The sequence below is a fragment of the Podarcis muralis genome, chromosome 9, assembly GCF_964188315.1.
Source record: "Podarcis muralis chromosome 9, rPodMur119.hap1.1, whole genome shotgun sequence".
Classification (NCBI taxonomy): Eukaryota; Metazoa; Chordata; class Lepidosauria; order Squamata; family Lacertidae; genus Podarcis; species Podarcis muralis.
This window is the reverse complement of record NC_135663.1, coordinates 31790618-31796617: the sequence shown is the minus strand read 5'-3', so window position 1 is coordinate 31796617 and position 6000 is coordinate 31790618.

Sequence of the window (6000 nt, the reverse complement as noted above, 5' to 3'; positions counted from 1 at the left end):
GCTTTATCATACAGCGGGGAACCTTGTAAATTACCCAGAGAAGCAACTGGTGGCCATACAGCATGTCTGGGAGAATCATTCAACACCCATCCTGGCACACAGATTAACTTCATCCCATTGTCAGTAGCATATAAAACAAAACAAAAAATGACAGGGAGATGTACCCTCCTCCCCCCATTCTCCTATTAGTGCATAGGGCCAAATTCTGGCCCGTATACTCACTCAGCATCAATCCTGTTTGTGTGGTGGAAAAGCGGGGGTGTTGTAGGGGCCACCTTCACTATTCACATGTTATCCTAGGCCTCCAAAGATACTGCTGTATGCAAATAGGCCCTTCCTTGGACTGGCCCATATGCTGTAAAATCCTCCTCCTACAATAGCATAGTGAAGATGGCTGGCATATAATATTGACAGGCACCAACATAATTCACACATACGTTTCACAGCTGAAAATGTGCTTCCACACAAAATGTGCTTCCTAGCAAATGGATGCTAGGAAGCAGCAATTGTCAACAGGGCTATTCTGCCTCAAGCATTGCTTCCTCTACATGACTGCATCTCTAGGGCCACTGTGCAAGGAGGATCTTCCAATAAATAAACCGGACCATTTTTTGATGGGTGGGAAATTGTATGAACTGGGCCTAGGTGTGGAATTTATACGTTACTTAGGGCCACAGGGCAGGTGAAATAAATGCCAAGTTCTTCACCATGAAAATAGTAGCAATAATTGCCTATATACTCAGGCTTCAGTAACTGGGATGACTTCTAAATGAAACTGGTTCATCTTTGGCAGTATATTATGGCAGGGGGGAAACCATCCATGTCATTCCTTGTTAAATGAAAGATGCTTAGACACCCTGGATTTTCACACTATATTGAAATAACTGGATCTTATTCCAAAACGTGTATACAGGCCACTGTCATCCGTACTGTAGCTGCCTTGTGCTGCTGTGCAGTTTTCAAATAGTATTTAAGGATCCCTTTTACTAGAAGCATGCAGTGGCGTAGCGTGGGGGGTGCAGGGGGGGCCAGCTGCACCGGGCGCAACATCTGGGGTTAGGGCAAATCCACGGATTAGGGGGCACAAATCCACGGGTTAGGGGGCGCAAATTACTTGCCTTGCCCCGGGTGCTGACAACCCACGCTACGCCACTGGAAGCATGGCATTGAATTATGCAAACTGTCACTCCAACCAAAAGAAATTTAGAAATACAGGTTTGCAAAAAGAGAAGAACTATATACAGTATCAGAGTCCTGTCAATGGGGCCAAATTAATGCAGGCATAATGGGTGTTTTTCCTCAGGGGGGTAGATGTGTGCCACTCCTTAGTTCAAGCACATGAGAAGTTGTGTACACCTTCAGTCAGTGATGGATACATAAAGCCTAGCATTGCGTGGCAATAGCTGTCAAGTCGAATTGAAAGTCTGTGGATTGCATCAAATGTTGTGATAATGGAAGGTAGCATAATCTGGAACCTTGTGTGAGCAGTGGTAGATTCCTTTACCTGATTTCAGGTGATTCCTCCTCCCCACTCCAGTCCATAAGACAGAGCCTGAAACATCAGGTGAGTCTCCCCTACCCCAGAAGCAGGGGTTGTCTAAGGATACAAGGGTCTGCATCAGGGAGGAAGGGAAGGGGGCAATTGATTGCTTAAACTACCTTACACTTGCGCAAGGATAGATACAAGCTCAAACTTGTCACTTGTTTGCAGGGAAAAGCAATTTAATAGAAATGTGGAAAATTGGAATGTGCATTTGCAAATACGGAAGATATGTATAAATGAGTTTCAGCAGACAAAATCTAATAGAAATTGGTTATTATCCAAAGAGAATGAAGATTGTGTTACAGGCTTGAGTGTAAGAAGAACAACTCATAAAAAGATTGTTCATCCTTATTTCAGACTCAGTATTTTCTTCTCGCTTAAAAAAAAGTTAAACTTTTTCATCTTGTTACAATCTTTGTGGCAGGAATGAGGTTCAGAAGATTAGTGCTTCAGCTTTCTGAAAATTGCAAGTAATTTCAAGAGAAGCCAGAACACTTTCATTTTAGAGCATTTTAGTGCCCTATAGTTTAATTGGCAGACCATTCTATGTGCTTTCACGCTTTCTGCTCGCTGCTAGGCTCGCTAAATTGTTGGTCACAGGTGAACTAGAGAGCCAAACGCAGGCTTGTTGAGAGAACTGGTGCTCGTAACATTATCTAACACAATCTTGCTACGCTATCCTCACAAGACATATTCCAGGTGCATATATTCAAGAAACGAGAGCTCAAAGGCCAACTACTCCAGATGCAATATTATTTTCCTTACGTATTTTCCCATATAATAAAAAAGTTTTTAAAGGAGATCACCGCACCCTTACCAGACAAGTGTTCATGTTCCTATCATTAGGAACCCTTAGTTAATATTTTACAATGAGCAACCTTTCTACGTAGGGGAGGGAACTTAGCACAGGCTCTGCATGCAGAAAGTTCTATGTTCAATCCCCAACAGCTCTAGTTAGAGCTAAGAAAGACACCTGCTTAATACTCTTGAGAGCTTCTGCCAGTACTTAACCAGATGGGTTAATTGTGTAGCTCCATATAAGGCAGCTTCTACATAAGGACATAAGATGAGCCTGATGGGTCAGGCCAATCACCCATCTCACCTAACATCCTGTTCTCACAGTGGCCAATCAGGAAACCTGCAAGCTGGACAGGAGCACAACAACACTTGGCCCACCTGCTGTTCCCAGCAACAGGTATTCAGAGACATCCTGCCTCTTGACACCCGAGGCAGGGCACAGCCATCATGGCTAGCAACCGTGGATGGCCTTGTCCTCCATGAATGTGCCTTCCTAGTTTTTTGAAGCCTTCCTAGTTGGTAGCCATTACTGCCACCTATGGGAGTTCCATAGCTTAAACATGTGCTGCATGAAAAAGCAAAGCAATGCATGCATGAACCATGGCTAATGAGCTCTGTCCGTCTTGGTGGGTCAGAGGTTTTGTAGGCCTGCCTTAATCTCATGCCTCATTAGCAATGCTTGGCCTTTTGCAGGAAAGCCTTCAAGAGTTATGTTCTATTTGAAGAGTTCTCTTCTTTCCTAATTCTTTCTTTTTTCTTTTTCTTTAAAAACAGCACCAGTCATTCACAATCTTATACCTAGAACAAACTTAGTTGGTCTCTAAGGTGCTATTGGACTATTTTCCCATTTTTTATTTCAACTGCATCAGACCAACACTGCTACCTACCTGAGTCTTGATTTGAGTTAGGATTAGGAATAATTGCATGCAGCATTTCCTATTTTGTATGATAAGCCCTTTGTCATCATTCCTCTTCACTTTTTTATCTGTATTTCTCTTTTTAAAAAACAATTCACACACCTGCATGGCATTCCATGGCGCCTTCATTATACACCTTTAGGCACCAGGCAAAAACATTGCTCTTTAACCAGGCTTTGGTTGACCTGATCAACATCCCATACCCTTTTAAAATGTGGCTCTTTGGGGGGGTATTATTGGATTATTGCTTTCATTTTTATTTTATATACTGTGATCTTTTTATATGAACCGCCCTGAGACCTCCAGGTATAGGGCAGTATAATAATAATAATAATAATAATAATAATAATAATAATAATAATAGAAATATACTCAGAGTTGCAAAGTGATTTCATGCTCTTTATTCAGCTCATAGTGGTGAGGAGGAATGAATCAAAGTCCCCTCAAGGTATCTGCTTTATATACATTATTTACACAATGGGCTGCACATGATTGGCTAATTCCGGAATTCTATTGTAAGCCAATCAGGTTGTGGATTCACTTCTATCTGGAGCATGATTGGGTAGTTCCTGCCAACCAATCATACTGCTGCATTGTTCTAGGACCAATCAGACTGCTGCATTCTGAATCCTATTGTTCTAGGACCAATCAGACTGCTGCCTTTTGGACCCCTTGTTCTAGGACCAATCAGACTGCTGCAGTTTGGATCCTATTCAACTCAGTACATAACAATAATAATACTGTGCCCTCATAGGTGTGCTTTTTGAATACCTGAAGAGGGCTTGTGAAATGCTAAAAAGGAGGAGGTATACATTTTTGGGCCTGTCGAAAGCATTTGGAAATCTAAGAAATTGTTGTGGGTACCACAAAATACCTATTTTAAGCTTGATGCTTAAATTCCGTCTCCCCCCCCCCCAAAAAAAACGACAACAACCAGGCAAAGCACCACAGACACACACCTGGAAACAACACGAACAAAAATGCAGGTGACACCTCACCCAAATATGCAACACCTTCCCCCCAAAAAAACAATTTAAAATGTCAAACCCTTCTCTTTAGAAAATTGAAAGGGACAAGTAATCATGGTAGATTTCTGGATGCACCGTGCCATGTTGGGTACCCCAGGATTTATGTATCAGGTTCATAGTTGTACCTATGTATAGATCCTAACAGTAAGCCACATTGAGCCAAAATTGGCTAAAATGTGAGTAGAAATATAATAATAGAAGCAAGCCCAACATCTGTCTTCTTAGAAGCCTTAAGCACTGCCCTCTAAAAATGTCATCTATTTAAACTGAAACTTTAAAAAAAAACCTCACACACCATGTTGCTAACTTGAAAACCATCATGGACAGAAGCTGTACTGATTCCTCCCAATGAGCATATTGACAAACAAGTTCAACACTGAAAGCAGCAGTTACAGTTTGGCAGTGAGGGTTCCCCCCCCCCATTTTAATAATATTGCCATTGGCATTCCCAGGTGATATGGTGGCTGTTATTCAAGGTGCCGCATCCATAACTCATGTCTGCCAGACTGTTATTGTATGTACACTTTGGAATAAAGGAGCCTCACCGGCTGTCTAATATGATCTCCTTTGCAATCTGTTATTAGAACATGCATTTCCCATCTCGTTAATCACACCTTTATGGGTAGTGAAGACATTAGAAGAAGAAAAGAGAGGGAGAGAGAGGGGGGATTTCAAGATCATGAAGAAAGCAGTTGAAAATAAAAACAGGGAGGAACCACAGACAGATAATGACAGAAAGCTATAAGCACACATTTTTTACTAAACATTTGTGCTAAGAGACGTTTCCCGTCCAATTGCTGCCCAACGATTAGAAGCAATTATGTTAAGAATTTTTGGACATAGCACAGTACAATTAAAACCCAGCCGATAAATATATCACACATTCCCCATCCTACCCCTTTATCCATACTATCTTTTGGAACCAGGAAAGTCTGATGCATTTAGTCAGAGTCATCATGACTTTTGCACGGCATCATTAATCTCTTTGCTTGTTTATGAGCTCTGGGCTTTGGCTGCTTATGTGTACTTTGCTGCCACCACCAGGATACTGTGGTTTATTTTTTGGTGGGGGTGGCGGCGGCAGAAATGAGTACAGTACAAGACTGCATACAACTGCACTGGGCGCATTAGAGACAACCCTTTTCCCTTGACATACGTTTGCATGCAAAAGAGCAACAGCCATGGAGATGAAGACAGTTCACAGATGCAGAAGCTGCAGGCTGCTTGTTAAGCTAGGGAGAAAAAATGGTACTTTTACAATAATAGGCTATAATTTTACTCAATTCATTATGGTGGGAATTCAATAAAAATATTTACAGCACACATGCATACCACATGATTAACGCTGATGCAGTAAACACCAAGGGGATGAATAGAGACTAAATTGTCATTATTAAGAGCTTTGCTGAACGTTCTTTTGTCTTTAAGTACAAATGGCTTAAAGGACTGAAGGAGCATTGCTAAAAGCACAGCGCACTCACCACCAGTAGTGGAAAGTGCAATCAAAGAGCCTCAGTCCTTGGCAATATTTAACAAACACGGGTAAGCACAATATTTTTTTATTGTGGACCCTTCAGTTCAAGTAGCATCTAACAGGGCAGGGGAGGAATAATGTGGATTTTATCACAAATTTTGCAACAAAACACCAACTGTATGCCCTTGGCACTTTTTATCACATTGCGAAATATGCCGGTAGTGAATATTGGTCCACTGG